Source organism: Palaemon carinicauda, chromosome 19, assembly GCF_036898095.1.
Source record: "Palaemon carinicauda isolate YSFRI2023 chromosome 19, ASM3689809v2, whole genome shotgun sequence".
NCBI lineage: Eukaryota > Metazoa > Arthropoda > Malacostraca > Decapoda > Palaemonidae > Palaemon > Palaemon carinicauda.
This window is the reverse complement of record NC_090743.1, coordinates 117837439-117861358: the sequence shown is the minus strand read 5'-3', so window position 1 is coordinate 117861358 and position 23920 is coordinate 117837439. Positions and strand designations below refer to the sequence as shown.

General features: G+C 41.6%; 1 long non-coding RNA gene across 6 annotated transcripts in view; it reads left to right on the top strand.

The window, feature by feature from the left end:
- The window catches only part of LOC137658772 (uncharacterized), a 54253-nt gene that overhangs the window by 12433 nt on the left and 17900 nt on the right, over positions 1–23920 (top strand). For 2 of the 6 annotated variants that reach the window (XR_011047425.1, XR_011047426.1), the window contains one exon: positions 7994–8336. This is a non-coding gene — a long non-coding RNA (uncharacterized lncRNA). Of the gene's footprint in view, positions 1–6202; positions 6333–6366; positions 6911–7993; positions 8337–8839; positions 8864–23920 lie in introns of those variants that run through there. The other 4 variants (XR_011047420.1, XR_011047423.1, XR_011047421.1 and 1 more) reach the window with 4 other exon arrangements.

Genomic DNA, 23920 nt, shown 5'->3' with positions numbered 1-23920 from the left:
AAATTTGTTTTATTGCCACTTTACCTTAGAGACATGCCAACGCAGGTGTAGAATTTGTTCCCCAGGAGGAGACCGACGATCGGCGAGAAGGTAGACATGGTGTTAACATGCTCTTTAAATAAATTCTCTCTCTCTCTCTCTCTCTCTCTCTCTCTCTCTCTCTCTCTCTCTCTCTCTCTATTCTTCTTCACTGTTAGTGTTAGAGACGTCTATTAATTTTTTTTTCTGAGAGAGAGAGAGAGAGAGAGAGAGAGAGAGATTAAACAAAAATGAGATTAAACAAAAATGTGTTGTGTACATATGATTTTTAACAGCGTTAACGAGTTGAAAGACAGTTAAATGTAACTAAAAAAAAAACAATATCAGCGAATCTGAATTCCTTTAACTAAAACAAATATTGATACAAACACACTCGTGTGCGTATGCGCAAACACACACACACACGCACAAGGAGACACGATCGGTGAGGAGTTAGAGATGGTGACTGCGATAACATACTGTAACTTACACTACGGAAGTTTTAATCTAAGCTTATTTATTTTTTTATTTTTTTATATTTCATATTTTTTACTTTTTTTTCTTTTGATTTTTTATTTTCATCACTTTCAGTGACGAGTTACGGTATGCTATCGCAGTCACCATCTCGACCTCCCTGACCGTCTCTCTTACTGCGTAGCAAAATTCTTGCACCTGTGTGTGTGTGTGTGCATACGCACACGAGTGTGTTTGTATCATATTTGTTTTAGTTAATAAAGGAATTCAGATTAGCTGTTATTACTTTCTTAGTTTCATTTAATTGTTTTTCAACTCGTTGACGCAGTTAAAAATCATATGTACTCTAAACACATTTTTGTTTAATCTCTCTCTCTCTCTCTCTCTCTCTCTCTCTCTCTCTCTCTCTCTCTCTCTCTCTCTCTCTCGGAAAAAAAATAATAGACGTAGACGTATCTAACACTACAACAGCGAAGAACGAGAGAGAGAGAGAGATTTTGTTTAAAGAACATGTTAACCCTGGATAGGTACGGTCCTCGGACACCCCTTTAAGGGTATACTCGGACGCGAACGACCCCGACGCCAAAAAAAATTCTTGAAAAATCAGTTTCTGCAGTAACCTCCTTTTTTCTTTTGCCAAAAAAAACTTCAATGAATGCTTAAAACAACTGTAAAGATAAATACTACTCATCTGCAGAAAAACTATTTATTATAAATATTTTAAAAAATTAAGTAGAAAAAAAAAAAGACCTGACATAAAAATTCATAAAAAAAAAGTTTATACATATATACACAAATCCTTTTAGGAATTGATTCTTGAATGTTTAGGACACATCTTGATGTATTTTGGATGAAGTCAGACCCATGGAGGTGAAGATCTGAAATGAGAAAAAAAGGGTAACTTTTTTTGGCCAAAAAAAATTGTCCAAATTTCATGAATTTTTTTGGGTACCCAAATGAAATAGGAAGTGGCTAATTTTTTTAGGGAATAAACATATGTTATCCTAAAATAGAAATATGTAAAAAAATCTTCATTATTTTGTAAATTACATTTATATCAGGGGCCATATCTAAAGGTAATTTTTTGAGTACTTGGAAATTTCGTAAAAAAATACATATATTTAATATATAATATGATATTTATGCAGGTAAAAATATACCAAAATATCACAAATTCTATAGGGAACAAGAATATATATAGATAGGGCAGCTTACGCTTCGGATATGTCCACAAAATGGCCGCCAACCACACTGACTCAGACTCCCTAATCTGCCACTTGAAATGTAGGAAGGGTATGTCAATTTCAAGGTGTTATTTACTAATCTAATTATTATTGGATATGCATAAAAATTGTATGGTGGGTTGCTGGATAATTGTCGATTATTTTACGACTATAAAATTAAAATTCTGACCCAAAAAAATTTTTTTGAAGGGAAATAAAATCGAAAAAAAATATTTAAAAATATTTTAGCTAAAAAAATTTGATGATATTCAATCAAAAAAAAAGTAAACAAAATTTTCCGACAAATAAACATCTAGAGGAATCATTACTCTGTGATAGTTCCTTAGTACGTAGTAATTTTGAAAGAATTGGGAAAAAACGAAAAAATGGCAATCACCGGAAAATCGAACACATACCTATATATACGCCATATCTGGCTAAAAAGAAGATAGGCATGGGTAGCCAGATCATCTAGAAACACTTTCCAACACTATAAAAATATAAGTTTTGCGACACTACTTGCCAATTCCTTACGGTAACATGACTAAGCAAAAAAATGCAAAACAAATAAAAAGGGGCACTCTTGGAGAAATGGCCATTCTAATATACGGCATTTCAGAAAAAAAAAATTTCAGCCACGTGCTAGGCAAACCATCAAGGCATATTTTCCGACAAATAAACATATAAATGAAATATTACTCTGTGATAGTTCCATAGTACGTAGTAATTTTGAAAGAAATGGGAAAAAACGAAAAAATGGCAATCACAGGAAAATCGAACACATACTTATATATACGCCATATCTGGCTAAAAAAAAAATAGGCATGGGTAGCCAGATCATCTAGAAACACTTTCCAACACTATAAAAATATAAGTTTTGCGACACTACTTGCCAATTCCTTACGGTAACATGACTAAGCAAAAAAATGCAAAAAAAATAAAAAGGGGCACTCGCGGAAAAATGCCCAACATTCTAATATACGGCATCTCAGATAAAAAAAAAAAGACATGCACGTGTTAGCCCAACCATCAAGGCACACTTTCTACCACAAACATGAAAAAAAAATCAATAATATACGGCAATTCCTTACTACGTAATAAATTTTTACAAATATTGAAAAAAAAACAAATTGGCAACCACAGTTAAATACCCAATATACCAATAACTACGTCGTATCTGACAAAAACAAAATCACGCATGGGTAGCCAGATCATCTAGACACACTTTCCAACATTAAAAAAGCAAATGTTTTACGACACTATTTCGCAATATCTTACGGAAAAATGACTTGGCAAAAAAATTAAAAAAAATTAAAAAGGGACACTCGCGGTAAAATGCCCGACATTCTAATATACGACATCTCAGATAAAAAAAAAAGACATGCACGTGTTAGCCCAACCATCAAGGCACACTTTCTAACACATAAACATGAAAAAAAAAAATGAATAATATACGGCAATTCCTTACTACGTAGTAATTTTTACAAATATTGAAAAAAAAACAGAAATTGGTAACCGCAGTTAAATACCCAATATACCAATAACTACGTCGTATCTGACAAAAACAAAGTCATGCATGGGTAGCCAGATCATCTAGACACACTTTCCAACACTAAACAAGCAAAAGTTTTACGACACTATTTGGCAATATCTTACGGAAAAATTACTTGGCAAAAAAATGAAAAAAAATGAAAAAGGGGCACTCGCGGTAAAATGGTCCTCGTGGTGATGAACGACATTTTAACTAAAAAAAAAAAACATGCACATGGTAGCCAAACAATCCACCAAGACTTTCCACAACTGATAACCTATACAAGTTGCACCATTCTACGACAATTTCATAATACGTAATAACTTTGATAATTATGCAAACTACCTCAGAAGGGTAAACTCGGACGCGAACGACCCCGACGCGTCTCAGAAATCGGGGAAGGAGTACAGCTACAGCAATGCACATCTGGACACTACTAGAGCGTGTAGGGGAGACACCTCCTGCAGGTCGATCACCCACAAATTCAGTCACGGGTGAGTCACGTGAGAAAAACCTGTTTTTTTTTGACGCTCGGGGTCGCAAACGACCCACCGTACCTATCCAGGGTTAATGAACTAAGGAACCTCCGTAACGAGGCTATAATATTGATAATCAAAAGCCACAGTAATGTTAAAATATATTATTGTAAAATGGTAAAAATATACAAGGAGAGACTTTCGGATACTACTCCGTATCCCTCTTCAGTCCTACTGACGGTTAAACAATGGAGGGATCGTTACAATAGTGAAAAAAAAAAAATATAATAATAACAACTGGTTCAAGGCGGATGGATCTAGGTGTTGGTCAGGTAATCCCTGTCCGGTTGTTTCTGTTGGCGAGACGGCTGGAACGGCGAAGTGGTCGTTCTGGTGATTCCAGCTGAGCAGATACTCCATCGGTGCCATGACTTGAAGCTGTAGTAACCTCAGTCATCTGGGATAAAAGAGAGGTGGGAGCAACATGTTAATGCTATGTTTAGAGAGAAACAGAAAAAGAGAGAAGTTTTATTTAAAAGAGCTTGTTAATGCTATCTAGGTTTTCTTTGTTTCATTTTTTCTTTTCTGTTCATCACGCTGGCCCTTCTCACAAATGATCGTTGCCAACAATCTCTTTGTCCTTTATCCCTATCAATAAAAGGCGCTCTATCTCTTCCAGGGTATTGCTACGATGTCTTTTAATAATGGTGATCCCCTTCGATGGCTATTTGCTTTAATGGCTGCCTTCAGCTTGATGATCCTCGAGATCATAGGCCTATTCCGGCCATATTGTTTAGCCATACAGTATCACTCACATGCACACTGCTCTCATGTTTTTCTATAATTTCTTGCTTCAATTCTAATGAAAGAATTGCCTCCTTCCTGTACTGAAACTTAGCTTCTTAGGCACCATGATTATAAGTAAAATCAAAAAAGAAATGTGAGAAAAGGAATAAAATAAGCACTGTTAATAACAGACCAAACAGAGGACAACCACATGATACACACAAGAACAGAGAACTGAGCACTCGACGCTCAATGGCGTAATGTTTACTTCGTGTGTCGAAATAAAATTCGGGTGTAGTCAAAAATTTGCCCGAATTTTACTTCGGATGTTGGAAAATTCGGATGTAGATACGTTCGGATGTAGAGGTTCCACTGTACTCCATCTCACTGACACTTGCTCTTGCATAGTCTCTCCTCGCATTCACATCTCCCACTCCAGTCTTCTTTATTCGAATATCGCCTGGTGTACTGCTTCTTGGGGGAGCTTCTGAAAGTTCTGCTAAGAAGCAGAGGGAGGTCAATACTCTACAGGGAGGAGGTTAAATATCTTGATAGTTCAAGGAAGGGATGTAGTAAGCAGCCATAGGCAGTTTTTTCTACGTTGACGAGAATGCCATCAAGATGAGAGCGAAGATGATTCGCAGCCACACCCCGCAGTGCAGCAGTTGTAAGAAAGGGAAGAGAAAAGGGCATGATCTGAATGGTATATGTCCCATTTCTGTGGAATGAGGATCAGCATCATAAGGAAATTGTGATTGACATTCTCATCTTTTGGGAAAAGGCCAAGGCTCTGCTCTGCCATTTCACTCATGATGAACCACAGTTGTCCATAGGTCAAAATGCTTTTGCCAGTCGGCAAAGGCTGATTTGATAAGTTTTAATGGTGTTTTGCTCTGGAGAAAGTGAAAATAACTTGTTGGGTGGTAAGTGCCTGTGAGGACTATGAGGCATCAAAACTTTCAAGGCAGTAAATGACAAGTAGGCTAATGATGTAAATTTTTGGCCGTGTATCTAAAAGTAATTTACGTAAGTGATATTTTATGAACTTTTTTCACTTGAAAAACGGATTTTGAAGCAAAGTGAAATATCTATTTTTGGGTGAGATGACCATGTCGTCCTGATGGAAGGTTCCTTAAGGCAGCTTTCTAAGGGATATTTGGCTACAGTGATACTCCCAGAGAATTGACCATAGGTCTCCAGAATTCTAACTCCTGGTGCGAGTATCCTTAAAATTTTTCTTAAGGATATCTCATAATATCGGGACGTATATCTTGATACAGCACATGGCAATCTTCACCCCAAATAGTTTTTTTCACTCTGAGGGGGAAGAGTGGCGAAATTGAAGGGGAGCCGTTATCAAAGTTACCCTTCCTCCCCTACTATTACAGGGCCCAAAATGGCGGCTCATTCCTTAATCTGTAGCGCTTTTGCACGGTGTATCTCCCTGCTTGCTCTAGTGTTCTAGACAGTTATTTGAGGGTTTTATCATGCAGTCTCCAGCATCTTCTCCCTCTGGAAAGTTGAGTATCAGTTTATGGCATGAAATATATATTAATCAAACAGTGTTCTAATATTTGTTCCTTCAGTTTTCCCCCGGGTGTAAGTTTATTTTATGTAAAAACACTCCAGAACACCTTATTGAACCTGGCTCTCTTCAGGCTCTCTTCATAAGCCAGGAAGGTCCTGAGCTTATAACGCTACTACCTGAATTAGCTGTTGGTTTACTGAATGCATAACAATAGAGTGGATAACGAGCGAGCTCTTCCACAACTGGTTTCAATGTTGCTGCTTACCGGAGGTATAGCGGTATTTGGAGAACAGAAGGTTGGACGGTATAGCGGTATTTGGAGAACAGAAGGTTGGAATTTGAGATCTTGCTCACCCTTGACAATGTTCCCGGACATCCATCCTCCTCCAGGGTAACAAATTCTTAATGTTCAAGTGGTGGTGTTTCCTCCAAACATCACTGCCCCCATCCAGCCTAATGGACTAAGGGGTGTATTAGTATTTCATGGCCTACTACAGCCGACAAGTGATAGCAAGACTTAAAGCAGCCGTGGATAACAACCCTGACCTGAACATTATCCAATACTAGAGTTTCATAACAACCCTTCATTAATATGTGGCCTGAAGTTCAATCATTCCATGGATGATGGTTTTGCAGCTTTCAAGAGCATCCTTGATGAGATGAGGGCAATGGCAAAGCAGCTGCCCATCATAAAATTTGCCCCCTTGTGCGAAACAGCCACCACCACCACCTTCAACCACTGAGCCTGAGCCGCCACCATCTCCCCTACAACAAATCATTCACCCGAGCATAAAACCCCTCCTCCAGCAAGCACTCCTCCGTTAACCCCAGCGGAGCTCGATGATTATGTAGATCTTCCTCCCTTTGCAGATTGGTAAGAGATTTCTCAAATGTTTAATTTGTACTGTTCAATTAGTTTTAAAGTAAAATGTAATTTTACTGTACTAAGTAACATTGGCTTTTGATAAAAATTTATATACATAGCCTGTAAACATTTTAAAGATATTTTCCAGTTTCCTTTATTCAGTTTTGTACGTAATTTTTTTACATAAGCTCAATTTTCATATACTGTATTGGAATAGTCTGGAAGTACCGTACTGTATATAACTTTTATTTACACTTATATTCTGTACTAATCTTTTTAAAAAAAAATTTTACAGCCGTGATTACTCTGCCGCGTATATTTTTAACGTTGTATACAGTACTCATGTTCTTTTGTCATTCATCCGTTTAAACTGGGTGATTTATCCTCATCCACATCACCAACTGTGCTGCTTTGTGGATTATATTCCGTTAAGTTGTCATAATATTTAAATGTTCTTTGTAAATATTTTAGTTAACTGTATAGTGACTACTGTAGAGTACAAAAAGATTGAATTTGTTAATAATGCAAGTATTGTAACTACTGTATATGAACAGTATCTTCTGTATTCGCATAATCCACCGTGATATTATGAGTGGATAAGTGTCTTTCTTACAGGTGTATGTATGTACTGTACTATTATGAAATATATGTACAGTACTGTATATATTACTGTACGTAGTGTATTTAGCTAGTTCTTACTGTGCTCGTATGCCAAACAGGCGACACCTAGAGTTGCATCATGCTGTATGACATGTTACAGTGTAGAACTTGGTACATAAACGGTTAATGGTGTTTTACACTTACTATTTTGTTGGAATAATCTTTTACTTATTATGGTAGGATAAATATTGCAAATACAGTACTTTTATGTAACTACTGTACCGAGGACAAAATACTGTATTTGCAGTAGATAAAGGCTACGTGTATAGAGTTGGCAGTGGCAGTCCACCTGCCGAAGACGGCGATCACTTGATCTGCCATGTTACTAAAGCTAATTAAGCTGTACTGTAGCGATAGTATTGTATATATGTTACAAGAAAGTATTATGTAGTATAAACAAAGTAAAGCTGAAATATTTTTTCGTCATTCCAGGCCATCATAAGGTTGTGAACGTGATTGAAGTGGAGTGGGAGTAAACAAGGAAATTGCTGCAGACAAGGAGTTCCAGCTGTTTATCTCCAACTTTTTAAAGGCTAATTGACAGACCTCCCAAAGAAGGCAGAAAAAAGTTAAACTAGATAAGTTCTTTACTAAATGGAAAGAACACCCTGTGGCAGTGTCTTCTCAACCTAAGAGATTTGCTAGAGAAACGCCCACAGCCGAGTTACCCGATGTTTTTATGGAAGGGGATTGTACTTTCAAGCAATAACCTCCCTTCCTCCCGCCTTCTCTCCGACAACCATGTTCTTTATGCCATCTACAAATCTCCAGAAAGGTAAAATTATTTGTGCATTGAAAATACTGTACAGTAGTTTTTTTAATGTTACAATTGGTGAAGATAAAATTTTTTCCATGCGTTTTTTTTTCACACCATCTTTGAAAGGATATTTTTCATTGGAACTTTTGCACTTTTTTTTCCAAAGATTTCCTTAACTCTTACCTTAGCCTGAGGTAGCCTTTGATGTGTTAATTTTTTTCATGTTGCAATTGGTAAGAAAATTTTTTTATTTTTCATATGATCTTTGATAGGATATTTTTTATTAGAATAAAACAAACAAGCTATTTCTACACTGTTATTTTACACAAAAATCGGAGTAAATGAGGCTTGGGTACGAGTTGCTATAGATATGGCAATACATTCCCCAGCCTAGCCTACTGTATTAAGAGCATTTATGAGAAATTCTGTGTATTTTATATATAACCTGCTCTTAAAGTTGTTTCCTAGTCTTGTAATGGATTGAAATTATCTACATTATTTGTAATTGGAAAAATTTTCAGAATTCGAACAAATCTCTTTTCGAACAGCCTTCTGGAACGGATTGTGGTAAAAAACCGAGGCTGGACTGTACTTGGAAGATTAATAGGTTTACTTTTAAAGTGTTGAATGAATCTTGAGTGTATAGCTGGGTGGTTCTGTTACGAAAAAAAGAAAAAAAAAACCCACACCTTGGGCTTACCGACACAAAGCTGAACAATCTTTCATGGCACGGCACAGGTCTTTGGCGAACAGCATACGGAACAATTTTGTATGATAGTTTGTAGGTATCATCAAAAGAGCATTCAAAAAAGAAAATTAGCTATAAAAAGAAATTGATCCTCTATAGTTGTAATTCTTTGCTTATCTAAGGTAAGCTATCATACTATTTATGATGAATTTTAAGTGACTTAACAAAGCAAGCCTTGTGTGTGTTAAAGATTCAATGAGAGAAGAATTTAATTTGTAATCTTGAAGTGATGGGAATAGTTTTTTGTTGTGGATATTTCTTCCAGTTGTTGTATGTAATTTTCCCACTGAAATGTTTTATTTTATATAAAATAACCATAAGGTTTTTAGTAAATCTGTATTGATGAGAAACTAGAAGCTGGTGTGAAGATAAGTCTAAAGATCATTTACAAATGTTGCAAGTAGAGAATCTTATATTGAGTAATTTTCAAAAGATGGGGAAATTTGGAAGACAGTGTGGCTTGTCTGTTGGAGTACATGTGCGCTGAACTTCAATTGCTAGTCCCAATAGTAAACGTTTGGAGAAATAACTAACAGGTTGGAACTAATATCTAGCAGTGTTAACTCGTTACTTGGCTTGTGCTTCCGTGGTTATCCTTAGACCACCATCACTGGTGTAATGTGTTATGTTAATGGTATCCCAGAAACTCCTCTCCTGCCCACCAGACTCTGGTACCTTGTGAGTCAAACCCAATACTTCTATTGACAACTTAGTAACAAGGTTTACATCTCTTCCAATCCCCTGCACCTAAATGGATTTATTTTATAGTGCTGGAAATAGATTCATGGTGTATAATGGAAGTGTTCTTGAAAAATTACTTTATAGTATCACATTTCTTACAGCCTTTGACATTTACAGATTTGGTCATAAGCGATACAGAGAACTGTACTGTATAACCTGTTAAATAAAACTTGCCCATTCGCAGACATTTTTAAACTGCTCCTTTACACCCTGCCTTCTTCGCATCGCTTCCCCCTCTGCACAACACTCCATCTCGCTGACAGTCTCACTCTTGCATAGTGTCTCCTTGCATTCAAATCTCCCACTCCAATCCTCTTTATTTGAACTTCACCTGGTGGTGTACTGTGAACATTGTGGCCCCCAAGAGAGCTTCTGAAGGTTCTGCCAAGAGGCTGAGGAAGGTCAGTACTCTTAAGGAGAAGGTTGAAGTCCTTTAAGTGCAAGGAAGGAATGCTGTATGCATCCATTGGCATTTTTTCTAAGTTAACAATAGTTCCATGAGGTACTGTACATTGAGATGAACGCAAAGAAAATTCGTACTGCTGTGGCTGCCAGCTCTCTGCAGTGCAAAGGTGGTAATGAGGCGAGAGAAAAAGGCATGATCCAAATGGGATATGTCCTATTTCAGTGGAATGAGGATCGCGCAGCTTAAGGTAATCTCTTGACATTCTCGTCACCTGGGAAAAAACCAAGGCTCTACTCTGCCATTTCACATAGGATGAACCTCGGCTATCCAGGCAGTAAATGACTAGGCTAACTATATAAAAATTTTGCTAATTATTTACAATAATTTATGTAAGTGTGACTTGTTTTTTGTCACTTGAATAATTATTTATGGCAATTTACAGTATGAAATATATATTAATCAAACCCCATTCTAATATTTGTGACTTTTACAGTCTTCCGCAGGTGTGCATTTATATTGTGCCGAAACTCCCCAGGACACCTGAATAAACCTGGATCTATTTTTGGGCTGAAGCCATGACGTCTTGATGGAAGGTTCCTTTTGGTAGCTTCCTTGGGTATATTGACTACAAGGATATTCCCAGAGAATTAAACCACAGGTTATCACAGAATTCTTACTTCTGGTGCGAGTATCCTAAAGGTTTCCCTTTAAGACATCGTATATCAACAGGGGACTCTTGTATTAACACGCCACATAGCTATCTGCACCTCATATAGAGTTAACACTTCGATATGGAAAGGTGGAGAATAACTGGGGAGCCGTTCCACAGTTACACTCGTCCGTGGCTACTTTTGGCACTCAAAACGTAAACAAACGGGCGCCATTGCTAAATGACGTCACGTCTGTCCTCATCCTTCTGCTTGTAGCTGCCTTGCATAGACGGATTTCCCCCTTGTGCGATTTCTATCGGCTTGCATCTTCGTTATGTCGCTACCTTCGGCCTCGCCTTCTTCTGGAAAGTTGAGTACCAGGTCCCAGTATTGTTTAAATAAGCTCTGGCCGTAAAGTAACTTATACTTTTCGTGATATTTCGTGTTTTCTGGCAGAGCTGTGCTGCTACCGGACGCGCCATTTTATGGCATCGCTGTTCTCTTGCATGCCTTATTTAGCTAGTCAGAACAGCTTATTCCGGCCTCTTAACTAATTGATATTATTAGTTATTTAGTCTTCATAGCTAGGAACTTCATATATCGTGTTTTAACGCTCTATTATCCGGTCATCGCCTGACCCCATACTAGATTTCTAGCTTAGCCCCTAGGCTAGATTGCCTAGCACCAGTGTTCATGCATGATATATTCCAGTGATCCTAGGTTAAGTTATCAAGATAGTGGCATTATTTATCATACTGTTTACTGTGATGCAAGTGTGTTTCGCCTTCAGGGACCATATAGGGGACCGGTTTGATTGTGTACCTTTCTAACCTAACCTAAATGTAGGAACCCCTATATGCTCCCTTCATCCCCTGCCTACGGGCATTCCCTCTGTGTGGCCAGGCTCCCCCTTCTATATAGGGGAATCGTGTCCATAATCAGAGTATTTATCGCTTCTGTCCTCCCTAAGGGAATGATCCCCCCTTAGGGTTGCGACCGAGAAAGAGGAACAGCCTGTCCTTCCTCAGTTGCTTATGGTTAGGTTACTTAACCTTCCATGCAACTTGCGATGTGTCTTTCAGCCTACCTAGCTTGGGATCTAACACTCCTTATCTAGGTTAGGCCTGGGAGGGGGTGGGCTAGTTCTGTACTGTTATAGTTTGAGACGGTACTCGTGCACCGTTCTCATTCTGGTTACCTACCCTAGGCTAGGGAGCGTCCTCCCTTCCTTGGTGGCCGTTCTTGTACAGAGCCTCCCATATGGAAGACCCCTCCTCTTCTCCCTCCCCACCTATCCCTTGGTGTAGACTAGCCTATACATAGGCTAGCCTATAGATATCTGTCCCTAGTCCTACAACTCCTCCTTCGGGTGGAGTGATAGGGCTATCTTGATCTCCTGTTGAGCAGGCCGCTCTGGTACATATACCCTTCATAGCGTCCCATGGGGTTAGCCACTGGCAGCGATTTGTCCAACAGGGGTTCCCCCCTCTTGAGTGTACCCTAACCCCTCCTTGGGTTACCCTGGCACCCAGCCGACTGCCGGCCCCCTGCCATTGGATGATAGGACCCACTCCTATCATGGGTACACTCTCTCAGGTGGGATGCCAGAGGGGTATGTGATCTTACCCCTCTAATCCCTCCTTATCTGTCTCTATCTATCCTGCTGCCGGTCCCTTGCCGCCTCTACTGCCGGCGATATCGCCCTTCCCTTGGTGACACACTCATGAGATACCCTCCCTCCCCTAAGTCGCCAGCCTTCCGTGTGCCGGAGGGCTGCCGCCTTCCGTCAGCATACAGCCGATGGCCCACCCCTCTATTACCTAGTTTCGGTTGTGCAACCTTCGGGCCGGCCACCGGCGTGCCGGCATTGATTGCCGGCGGTCTGGGTATACTAGCAAATTCTGCTTTACCTTATGAACCGGTCACCAAGCTGTCAGCCTTCGGCTGCCGGTGCCGCCGCCGGTCTGCCGGCGCCCTCCGAAAGCACCAAGGGACTTGCACCCCTTCTACTATCTGTCGACTACATGCCGATAGCCCTAAACTGCAGCCAGATAGCTTGGCTACTCCAATAGATAGGTATTGTCTTACCATTCTACTAGTGGCTGTGCTGTCTCCTTGCATATTACAAATTTCCAGCATACTATGTGTGTCTTAGCACGGTTGGTTGCCGGAACCTAGATCGATATGGGGTCTCCTGCTACCCCTTTAACCCGAGGGTCTGAGTGGTCTCAGTCCATGATACACCTCGCAGGCAATCTCTGCTAGAACTTAACTTCTACCCACTACGGTGATCCATGAGGATTTCCGTTTTGTGTCCCTCGGTCACAAATGAAATTGCCTATTGATAAGGTTATGGTAACCAACTGGGCGGGATTCACAAGTATGTGTCTATCTACTTCCTTTTCCCGCTCCTCTCCTCAACATTACTATATTCTTGAATTATTTAATGTTAAGTGAAAGTTTAACTACTTAAAATTTAACTTTACTCTAATGTAAGTCATTCTTATGCCTTCCGTATACTCATGATCTCTTTCTTTTACAGGAGGAGTACATCAAGTGTGACCACAACTTCTGTGGAGTGAAGCACCCGGACTTCTACGGGCATAAGGCGTGTCGGACCCACGCCCCCTGCGCCATCAAGAAAGGCGACCTGAAATATTGGGACCCGCAGCACTGTACAGTCTGCAAGAGTCGTCTGGTCGAAGCGTTCGACGATCCTCCTTCAGCGGAGGTAAAGGACAACGCTCGGGAGAAGCTACGCAAGTGGGTGCGTGGCTTCCAGAAGAATGCCACCGGACCGTATCTCGCTACGGAAGATTTGAGGGCCTTGCTATTCTCGAAGGCATCAAAAGACTCGGTGGTCCCTAGTGATCAGATTCCCACCGTCCAGATAGTGGTGGAACCTGATGTGGTCATGGCTCAGTCCATGCATGAGTGCCGTTTAGATTCCGACAACGTGGAACGTATGTCGGAAGTGTCGGAGACTACGGAGAGGAACCTCATGGGCGAGGAGCTCGACTATGAGGAGGATCAGGTGGAATACCCTGATTCGGAGCATGTGGTCGCTCCAGCTTCTACCCCTGCACCAACTCCTACACCGACTGAGGAATCACTTTCTTCCACATCCACTACCCCGGACCCCACCCCATCTAGCACTCAGGAGATCTTCACGATGCTTGAAGCTCTCATGGATAAGAAACTTCGCGAGACTCATGAATTTTTCAAGTCCAACCTCGGAAGTTCTAAGCAACCGAAAAGGATTTCGGTTAAGGACCTCCCTGCATGCTCGGATACTAACCCATGGAGGTATGCCGAGCACATGCCGATCACCACGGGCAAGATCTTCATCAGTGAGAAGGTCGGCTCGATCGCGTTGGAAGAAGTGGAATTCTTCCCGAACTTTGAGGCTTACCCGGACTGTTACGTCCGACTCAGGTCCGAACCCGCCTCTAAAGAAGAGACCGAACCGAAGGAGGTTATTGTGTTCGATCTCTCGAAGGCCCAGTCTATGCTAGCATACGCGGTGAAAAGTAGGGGCTTCACCAATTCGAAAATGCCGGCGCTTAGCAAGAAGCACCCGACCTTCGTCGCACCAGACAATGCGACCTTCCCCTTTCTGGAAAAGGCCTTCACTGCGGTACATAAAGCAGTGGAAGAAGGGAAACCTTGCCCTGTACTGGAGGAGTGCAGGCCCTTCTCCCTGACCACTCCCCCTGATGATAGGCACTGGAAAGACGTCCAGTCGACCTTCAGAGTGGGGAAGCTAGAGCCTGACGTCGCTGTTCGTCAGTTTAACGAGGACCTCCCAAAACTCAACGATCACCTCCTTCGTAGGGAACATGATACGATGGAAAGGCTTGCCGCATCGATGTCCCTCCAGGTATAGCTTGAAGTCATGGCCGGTGACACTAGGGTCCCTGATTTCTACATGGTCCTTGCCAAAACACATCTGGCAACGGTCGTGAAGGATCTGTACAGCTTCACGAAGGCTCGTAGAGCCTGTCGTGAATTCGTGTTCGCAAATGCTACAGTGCGACATGAACCCCGGAGGCTGATTTCCTCCAACATCTGGGGTAAACACCTCTTTCCCTCCTCCCTAGTGAAAGAGATCACTGACAAAGCCGCCACGGAGAACAGGAACCTTCTCCACAAATGGGGCATGTCAAAGAAAAGGAAATCCTCTCAGGACGACGGCCCTCAACCTAAGAGGAAACCCACGAAGCCAAAACCCCAGCAACGTCAACAGAGACGGCAGTTTCCGGGATCCGCTACTCCCCAAGTGGCAGCTCAGCCACAACAGACCTTTCAGCTGGTCACCCAACCGGTCTTGTCACAGTCACCGGTCTTCACCCCTGCAATTGAGCAGCAATCCACTACCTTTCGTCCCAAAGGTAGAGGCTCAAACAGAGGCTCAGGCAGAGATGCATCTCGCCATCCCTCCAGAGGCAGAGGTGGAAGGGGAGCTAGCGGCCGAGGTAGCAAACCCTCGGGAAGCCAGAAACAATGAAGTGCTTCCGGTGGGAGGAAGACTCCGCCAATTCCAGGATCGTTGGACCTTCGATCCCTGGGCACACAGCATCGTCAAGAAGGGACTAGGCTGGAGCTGGACTCAACCACCCCCAACCTTCCAGCAATTCTTCCAACAGTCAACCCCCCTCCTGGAAGAATGTCCTAGAACTCTTCAACAAGAAGGTGATAAGGAGGGTAAAGTCAACCAGGTTCCAAGGGAGACTGTTTTGCGTCCCCAAGAAGGACTCCGACAAACTCAGTCATTCTAGACTTATCCCCCCCCCTCAACAAGTTCATAGCGAACAACAAGTTCAAGATGCTGACTCTTCAACAGATACGGACCCTTCTGCCTCAAGGGTCCTACACGGTCTCGATAGACCTGGCGGATGCCTACTGGCACGTTCCAATGAACCACCACGCTTCCTCCTACCTAGGATTTCGACTCCAAAGGAAAAGCTACGCTTTCAGGGCCATGCCCTTCGGGCTCAACGTGGCCCCACGGATCTTCACAAAGCTGGCAGACGCCTTCGTTCAACAGTTCCGCCTCCGCGGCGTCCAGGTGATGGCCTACCTAGACGATTGGCTGGTCTGGGCGACATCGCCCGAAGATTGTGTAAGATCCTGCAACAAAGTCACCCAGTTCCTAGAACACCTGGGATTCAAGATAAACACCAAGAAATCTCGCCTCTCTCCAGCTCAGAAGTTCCAATGGTTAGGAATCCATTGGGATTTTCAGTCACACCGCCTTTCCATTCCACAGAAGAAAAGGAAGGAAATAGCAGGGTCTGTCAAAAAACTGCTGAAATCCAAAAGGATCTCAAGACGACAGCAGGAACAAGTTCTAGGCGCTCTACAGTTCGCCTCTGTGACAAACCCAGTGCTTCGTGCACAGCTAAAGGATGCCGCGGGAGTCTGGAGACGTTCTGCATCCATCGCTCGAAGAGACCTCAAGAGACGGCTCCCAAACAGACTTCGGTTACTCTTAAAGCCGTGGTTGGAAGCAAAGGCCCTGAAAAGGTCCATTCCTCTTCAACACCCACCTCCATCACTCAACATCCACACGGACGCTTCGCTGGAGGGTTGGGGAGGTCACTCCCACCAACAACAGGCTCAAGGGACATGGTCTCCCCTATTCAAGACGTTTCACATCAACATCTTGGAGGCCATGGCGGTCCTTCTCACTCTGAAGAAACTCTCTCCGCCTCCCTCGATCCACATTCGTCTGACTCTGGACAACTCGGTGGTAGTCAGATGTCTCAATCGTCAGGGCTCGAGATCGCCCCAAATAAATCAGGTGCTTCTCCCAATCTTCCGCCTGGCAGAAAAGAAGAAATGGCACCTGTCTGCAGTTCACCTACAAGGATTCCGCAACGTGACGGCGGACGCTCTATCTCGGACAAGCCCGATAGTCCGAATGATCTCTAGACGCAAGATCGTTCTCCTTCATCTCTCGCCAAGTCCCGGAACTTCAGATCGATCTCTTCGCAACGAGCGACAACAATCAACTTCCTCGTTATGTGGCCCCGTACGAGGACCCCAAGGCAGAAGCAGTGGACGCCATGTCACTGGATTGGAACAGATGGTCCAGGATATACCTGTTCCCTCCCACCAACCCCCTCTTAATGAGAGAATGCCTTGATGAAGTCATTGAGCTTCAGCACGGCATTTCATTCCCGTGGTGAAACTTAGTGACGGGCAAGAGGGCTCTCGAACTTGGGGAAATTGCTCCCCCAGTTCGAATCTAAATTTCTCTCTTTTACCTTTTTCTTTTTCTCAATATTACTTCGACCTTATCCTAATATCACAAACTTTCTTTAGTCTTGCTTTCCAAACTCTGAGAAAAATTTCCCTCGTGTGTGTATAATGTACATATATATTTATTATTTTTTTTTTTTTCTTTTCTCCTATGGCTTGGATGTTTTTACATCCATTGTAGCCCCGGCGGGGATGTTCATACATCCTTTATTGCTGCCTGCTTTGATGAGTGGGAGGAGGTATCACGGTTGGGAGGTGTTTGCATTCAAAGCTATATGTGAGAGTATTGGATGATTTTAGCCATCCCGAAGATGGTTTGGACCTTCTTGGCGGAACTATTCTCAAGTGTTGGGTCTTCAGAATCCAGGGGGATCCAATGCTTGGGGTAGGACTCTCGGCTTTTGGCCGGAAGCCCGTCATTATATATATGGGGAGGATGATTCCATAATTTCTTGGTCTCAGTCCTAACAGGCAGGTTCAGCTTACACCTGTGCCTCTATATCTGTTTTGATGCTATCCTTCTGGTAGGGTATGGAGTGGACCATCTGGGAAGTATACTCTCATTGTGCCGATAGTGGAGAGTGCAAATTTCCTTTCCGACGTGTGATAGCCTAACATTCTCGAGCAGGTACATCAAACTAATTTTTTTCTCTCTTTAGTATAATGGATTCTTTAAGGAACGAACCCCCATCCCCTGGATACGCTGACTCTCCCCCGGCACTGTTGACGACCTCTGCTAATGTGATAAGGGATAGCTCTGTTGATGACCTCGGAACGGGAAAGGACCATTCTACTGATATTTCTAAATAGAGTAATTTGGGTAACACGAGGAAACTTCGAATCCTCCATGTTACACAAATTTCAATAGAAACAAATTATGATGATCTATGTAAAGCATTTGAATGCTATGGATGCATAAAAGAAATAAGGATGAAACTTGAAGCTGAAACTTGGGATTCATGGATATCTTATAGTAGTTATGATGAAGCATTTAGTGCAATAAGTAATTTGAATAATATTAAAATTAATAACTTGAATGTCGCGGCTGCTCTCTGTGATAAGGTACCAATAGATTTAGATGTGTACAAGCCTGCCGATTGGTTGGAAAAAGACACAGATTTAGTCATGCCCTCCCAGAGAAATCCAAAACCACCGATGTGGCTTATAGCTGAATCAAAGGGGTTTACAGGGAATTATTTTAAAATATGCAAATTGATTCTGAAAAAAGTAGGAACTATTGCACCAGGCGATATCTCTTTTCGGAAAAAATAGTTTCCCTTATCCATGCCAAATCCAGTACACAGTCGGTAATATTGTCCAATATGAAAATAAGTAATGATGACATTAAGTTAGATGTCAAACCCCACCTAAATTTTAGCTACGGAAGGGGCGTAGTTTTTAACAGATCTATATGATTTTACAGAGGAGGAGATACTGGCCATGTGTCCATTAAATGTTTGGAAAGTTCATAAAGTCCCTGGTACATCAATGATAATCCTTACGTTCCAGGATGCTGATGTACCTTTTCATATTATTATCGAGAACGAAAGGATTAAAGTAAGACCCTTCAAGCAGAAGCCATAGCAATGCTTTAATTGTTTTAAATTTGGGCACCCGTCCAAAGTTTGCAAAAATGAGATGTGTGGTATTTGCTCCAAATCTTACCATGGAGAGTGTGCACTTGGAGCCAGGTGTTTAAATTGCAGCTCGAATCACAAATCCACAGACAAGAGCTGCGAGCTATATAAGTTGGAGGAAGCTGCCCTCAACAAATGAAACTTAGAACATTAAAGTGTGACCCATGCCAAAAGACTATTAAATAAATCAAATACATATGTTAAGGCATTAAAATCAAACCAACCTAGTGCTGCCAATAGCTCAAAAAAAAGTATACTATCTGACAAAATGTCAAATAAAGAGGTAACCATATCACCTCCTGAGGTTTTACCACGGTGTATTAACACTAGGTCATTGCCCATTGCTGTACAGCCTTCAGCCGCCATTACAAAAAGTAATACAAACCTCTCTCAGGCCATGTCCTTGCCTGATCTGATGGAGGTTCCACTTAAGACTAACTTACCTGATGCACCTGTTGTGGGAAAGGTGCAAAAACCTCGAATCCCACCACCATCTATTAATCGCAAAAGAGACCTCCATCTCTCTCTCCACCCTCCATTAGAAACTTTAAGGTTATGACATCAAATAAATTTGATGTTTTGTTTGTTGATGTTTCGAATGAACCAGAAGATGGACTGAATAAATCAGAAATTCAAGTTGAGGTCCACCATCCACCTCAACAAATAGATAAAAAGAATACAAAGAAAAACACCAACGTTAAACCCAACATAACAAGACCACCTCTGAAGAAACCTACTGGTAATAATGTTAAATTAAAAACTGCTAATGGGAAGACCTCATCCAAGATGTCTTCCAGAAATAATCTATAGTTTTCTCCTCCATTTTGCAATGGAACTGTCAGGGTTTGAGGGCGAAATATGAAGAACTTAAGCTCCTAATTCATGAGCATTCCCCCATAATTGTATGTCTACAGGAAAGTATGTTTGATTCTAACACTCCTAGTCCTCGAGAGTATGTTAGCTATAAAACACCATATAATCAACAAGCAGGGAGCCATGGCGGAAGACTCGTGTACATTCGTCGAGATGTTCCCCAAATACCCATGTCTATACGTACAACCCTGCAGGCAGTTGTTGTACAAATTGATATAGGGAGAAAATATTCAATATGCTCTCTGTACTTACCTCCAAATGATAATATTTTATATGATGATTTAGCAGAGGTCATTCAACAACTCCCTCAACCTTTTCTCTTACTGGGAGATATGAATGGTAGACATCCTTTATGGGGTGATGTTTTGGCCAACACAAGGGGCAATATTATCTCATCAATTGTGGAGAATGAGGATGTGGGACTCCTTAATACAGGAGAGCCCACACACTTCCATGTTCAGACAGGTACTTTGTCATGCATTGACCTTTCAATTGCAAGCTCTAACTGCCTTCTTGATTTTGATTGGAGGACATTAGATGATTGGCATACTAGTGATCATGCACCAATCATTATAAACACCAACAAGGGTCCGCCTTTGCAAAGATCGCCACGTTGGAATCTAGACAAGGCAGACTGGGTTAAATTTTCCGAGCTAAGCGAAATCGAAGGGAGAGCAGAACAGTTTGAAAGTGTTGATGATGCCACAGACCTACTGAATGGAACTCTTCATACAGCAGGAGTCAATTCAATTCCCAAAACAACAGGGTTATTCAAACGACGACCAGTCCCGTGGTGGTCTTCAGAACTAACTGCACTCCACAGAGCCACAAGAAGATCTCTCAACACGATTGCGTAGACGCAGAACTGATGAGAATTTAACTATGTACAAGAAATGTAGAGCACAGTTCCGTCGTTCCATGAAAGAAGCAAGGCGCCAGTCATAGATGTCTTTTGTTTCCTCCATTAACAGTAGAACACCACCATCTTCTGTGTGGAGGAAAGTAAAAAAGATAGCTGGCAAATTCACCCCCAACCCACCACCAGTGTTGAAGGTGAATGGCCAGTATGTAACTGAAGCAAATGAAGTTAGCAATGCCCTGGCTAATCATTTTTCAAATGTATCCAGCAAGTGTAAAGGAGCCCCTGGTCACCAGTATAGGAGCACTGAAGAAAAGAAAATTTTAAATTTTGCAACAAGAAGGGAAGAGTCGTATAATTCTCCTTTCACTGAAAGAGAATTTGATTCCGCACTTGCTCATTGCAACGATACAGCCCCTGGACCCGATGGAATTCCATATGCAATGATTAAACATGTACATTTTAATACAAAGCTATTTATTTTAAGCATTATTAGTAGAATATGGCATGATCATAGTTACCCAAGTGTTTGGGAACTAGCCATTATTTTAGCCTTTTTAAAACCCGGTAAAGACAAGTTTTTAGCAGCAAACTATCGTCCTATTGCATTGACATCTTGTTTATGTAAAATCATGGAGAAGATGGTCAATGCAAGGCTGATATGGTACCTTGAAAAGAAAGGTATTTTATCACCGATTCAATGTGGATTCCGAAAAATGCACTCGACTGATGTATTGATACGACTTGAGTCTTCTATTTGTGAAGCCTTTGCTTCCAAACAGCACCATGTTACAGTATTTTTTGACCTTGAAAAGGCATATGATACCACATGGAGATATGGTATTCTTAAAACCATTCATGAATTGGGATTGAGAGGAGAGCTGCCACTATTTATTCAGGCATTTCTTTCACGTAGAGTTTTTCAAGTGAGAGTGGGGGAAACTCTATCAGAGAGTAAGTGCCAGGAAGAAGGAGTTCCTCAGGGTAGTGTGCTGAGTGTAACCCTTTTTGCACTAGCAATTAATGGGATATCCTCAGCCATTCCCCAGGATGTTCTCTCAACATTATTTGTGGATGATCTCTCAATATCATTTGCTGGCACTAGAATGGCAATGGTTGAGAGAAAAATCCAACACTCTATTGATAAAATTATCCAGTGGGCTGACATGAATGGATTTAAGTTCTCGACAAGTAAAACTACCATTGTCCATTTTTGTCGTATCCGGGGAGTACACCCAGACCCGGATACATACATTAAAGGTCAACGGATACCATGTGTATCGGAAACCAAATTTTTATGTTTGATATTTGACTGTAGACTTACATGGGTTTCTCACCTAAAAGCACTAAAAGCTAAATGTGTTGAAGCTCTGAATATCTTAAAAGTATTGTTCCATACATCATGGTGGCAGACCGCAATGCTATTTTAAAATTATACAAGGCCTTGATTTTTTTCAAAATAAGTTATGGTTGTGAGGTATATTCTTCAGCCACCCCAAGCCGGTTAAAAATATTAGACTCGATACATCATGCAGGTATTAGATTGTCTACTGGAGCTTTTAAAACCTCGCCTATCCCAAGTCTCCTTGTTGATGCTGGAGAGTTACCTCTAGACCTTTACCGAATGTCTAACATTCTTCGGTATTGGTTTAGATTGCAAAGACTCCCTAACTCTAGCCTTTCAGACTGCAAGCCTTGTAAGACACGCATCATACTTTGAATTGCACCCAAAATCTCCTCAACCTTATGGCTTTCGGGTGAAACGATTATTAAATAGTCTGGATATAATTAGAAATAAGGTACTTCCATTCAAGGTATCATCAACGCCTCCATGGAAGTTACCAGAGATATCTTTTTGTAAATATTTTATTGGAGATAAGAAGAATGTCAGACCTAGAAGCCAGGTCTCTTTTTAATGAACATGTTAAAGAACATAGAGGATCAACTTTTATCTATACTGATGGCTCCAAATCTGATGCTGGCGTTGGATTTGGAGTACATAGTAATGGTTTTAATTGTAGAGGTGCACTTCCTCTGACCGCTTCCATATTTACTGCCGAACTGTATGGCATATTAACCGCTATTGAGAAAATAGCGTTGGAGAAGGAGGGTAATTTTACAATTTTTAGTGATGCAAGGAGTGTCCTTCAAGCTATGGAAGTTTTTAATTCTAATAACCCTCTAGTTTTAAAGATTTTAGAATGGATTTTCCTTATTGGACGGAGAGGTATAACAGTTCAATTTTGTTGGGTTCCAGCACATGTAGGTGTGTCCGGGAATGAGAACGCAGATTCACTGGCTAAGGAGGCTGCATCCGAGTTGCTGCCAAGAAGGTATCCCATTCCCTGTAATGATTTCTTACCTGACATCAAGAAATTGGTTTGCAATAAATGGCAACAGCAATGGGATAGTCAAGATGGCAATAAAATGAGGGAAGTAACAAATGACATATCTCCTTGGAGGTATAATATGATGCCCCGAAAATGGGAGACGTCTCTTTGTCGTCTCCGTATTGGTCACACTCGGTTGACACGAGTTTCTGCTGAAGGGCCAACACTAACCGTATTGTGACAACTGTTTAGTACCTCTAACAGTAAGGCATTTGTTGACCAAATGCCCCAATTATAACAACTTGCGGAATAGATATTTGTTTGAGGCTCGAGGTGAGGGTGGCAGGTTCATCCTTGCCAAGATTCTTGAAAATGATGTGTCCTACCATGCAAGTGGCATTTTTAGATTTCTTTCAGAAGCAGGTCTTCTGAAAAATATTTAACTTTTATGACATTCAATTTTTATGATTTTAATTGAATACTCTTTAATTTTTTATTTTATTTTTTTTATTTTTGTATACATAAATTAAATGTTACCGGCATCAATGACCTTAGATGTCAGGATGCCTGAAAACTTTAAATCATTCATTTATTCATTCCCACCAACCTTCTGCTGAAAGTCCTCTGCAAACTGAGAACCTTCAAAGGGACAGCGGCCCTAGTGGCTCCCAAGTGGCCCCGGAGCAGTTGGTACCCCCCTGGTCCTGGAGCTGCAGCCCAAGCTGATCCCCCTCCCGGGCCCAGTTCTCTCTCAGCAAGTACAGAAGTCGACTGTCATCGCTTCATCACAAAGTCAGGGACCTTCATCTCATGATTTTCTCTCCCTGGCCGCGAAGAAAAGGTTTGGGATCTCGAAGAAAAGTCTAGACTTCCTCGAGGAATACAAGACCGAATCCACACGACGGCAATACGAATCATCCTGGAGAAAGTGGGTCTCATTCGTCAAGGCAAAAAATCCTACGGAAATCACCATCGATTTTTGCATGTCCTTCTTTATTCACCTTCATGGACAGGGCTTGGCAGCCAACACGATTTCTACCTTCAAATCGGCTTTGACTAGACCACTGATGTACGCCTTCCAGATTGATCTGTCC